Below are 2,017 nucleotides of genomic sequence, written 5' to 3'. Positions count from 1 at the left end.
GGGGGGGGGTGCCTCACAAATGATTGACTCGGTTTTAATTGATCAATGGTATTTAAATTGTTTTGTTTTTTTAACTAAGTTAAAAAAAAACAACTTCATATTTTAATAAAAGCTAATGCAATAAATAAAGATATTTTAGAAAATGTTGCACCATAGTGTTTAGTATAAAGACATACTTTTTTTGTTACTTTAACCTGACTGATTATCATGTTTTACCAACAAGTAACAGCATAAATCAATTTTAATTTTTTATTTTGTAATGTTGGACTATCTCTGAACAATGAGTAAAAGAACAAAGTTGTTAAACTAGATAGTTCATTTTACTAAGCGATCCACACTCAACCAAATCAAAGCATTTGCAAATCCAACCACAGAATATTCAAATCACAGCGCCGTTACAACTACAACAATATAAAGACATCGTGGGACAAAATCAGAGCTTCATATTTGTCTTTTTTGTGCTCAGTGACATGAAAATGTCAAAGAAATGTTCAGACTCAGTCAAGAAAAGCAGCAGGTTATTCTGAAGACACGAGCTTCTCTAAACAACAAGGTATATATTTCATGTTTTTAGTGTGGCAGCAAGGAAGACGTGTCTATTTTGTGTAGTTGCAGTATTCAGCTCAATCCTGAGTCATGGGTTTAAAACATTTTTATTTTACTTTTGAGAACATTTTTAGCAGTGCTCAGAATAAATCTAATCAAAGAAGATGAGACATCATCAGTATTGGTAACTGGTGTGTTGATTGATCTCATCACCAACTTGAATGTAAGAATGCGCCTGGGTTAATGTAAGAAAAACATGTTTCCTATAAACACCTTTTTTTATTATCTACATTAACAAACATGAAAATCTTGTGTTTGTACCTTTGTCGGGCAGATGAGTTTTACTGGCTCTGAAAATGTCTTTATCATTTCTTTACCTCCCTCAGGCTGGAAATGAGGAAAAAGTGTTTTCAATGTGAGAGTCGGTGTCAAAACAACTTTATGTAGATGGACAGTCCCGGATGTTTTTATGGGGCTTTCCACCTTTAGTGTATTGAGTTGTCAGTTAAATGTTGTGTGACACACACACACACACACACACACACACACACACAAACACTCATACAGTTTTGATAAATTCTAATCAAACTTGATTAAGTCACTTTTTACTTAAACAATTGATACAAATATCAATATATCAGTCTTTGCAACCTGCTGTCATATGGCCATTATAGCTAAATAAAAACCATCTTTAATACTTATTTAAATATAATCATTACAACTTAAAAACTTCACCATGTTGTTCCACAGTCCCTTTGCCAGCTCCTCATGCCCCTTAACAGTGAAGTGGAAACAATCTTCGGTGAAGAAGCTCAAGTCAAAAGTCCCGTCCTGAAGATTAGACCAACAAAAACATACAAAAAATCATTATAATAATGCATTTTTATCAAAGTGATTTGCTGAGAGAAAATGAAGGAACAATTGTATGTGTGAGAATTACAGGAAGTCTCGGTGGTCCTGCGTTCTCTAAATAAGGTTGCAGAACAACAGCAAAGTCCTTTTTGACGAAACGATCGCTGTGCAGAAGCTTCTCTAATCTTCTCTGGAAATGAGAGAAGTTCAAATCATGGTTAAAAAAGGCTACATGTCAAAACAGATGCAATCAATAATGTCGAGAGTTCTGCATTTCAAAACTCTCTTTCCGGCCTTTTAACAGCAGCCATTTTGACTTCACAGTAGGAAGAGCACAGGTGTGAATAATAAAATGACAGGTGGCTGAATTCCATTTAGCTGCTTCAGTTTCAGGGTGCTGGTGTTGTGCACGCTGACTCACTGTCATGACTTACGGTGCTATTATTAGTAACACCTGTGCTTTTCTCGCTATGACAAGTCAAACTGTCATTGTCGTGAGTGACCATATCAACCACCAAAAAAAGCAAATGAAAAAGCGCATTAGTACTTCACAATTATATACTATAATTACATCTTAATTAGCAAGCTCTTTTGAATGTCAAATTCAAATCTAAGAGTA

At 34.8% G+C, this 2,017-nt stretch overlaps 1 long non-coding RNA gene across 1 annotated transcript; it reads right to left on the bottom strand.

The window, feature by feature from the left end:
• Positions 1–866: 866 nt before the first annotated feature.
• LOC123978492 lies at positions 867–1,664 on the bottom strand. Its single transcript, XR_006826980.1, has 3 exons — positions 1,487–1,664; positions 1,282–1,377; positions 867–933 (listed from the first exon to the last, which is right to left on the bottom strand). It is a non-coding gene; the product is annotated as an uncharacterized LOC123978492 (long non-coding RNA).
• Between the last annotated feature and the right edge of the window lie 353 nt (positions 1,665–2,017).

The sequence above is a fragment of the Micropterus dolomieu genome, linkage group LG11 (assembly GCF_021292245.1).
Source record: "Micropterus dolomieu isolate WLL.071019.BEF.003 ecotype Adirondacks linkage group LG11, ASM2129224v1, whole genome shotgun sequence".
NCBI classification, from domain to species: domain Eukaryota; kingdom Metazoa; phylum Chordata; class Actinopteri; order Centrarchiformes; family Centrarchidae; genus Micropterus; species Micropterus dolomieu.
Note: the sequence above shows the minus strand (reverse complement) of the source record. Positions and strands in the feature narration are given on the sequence as shown.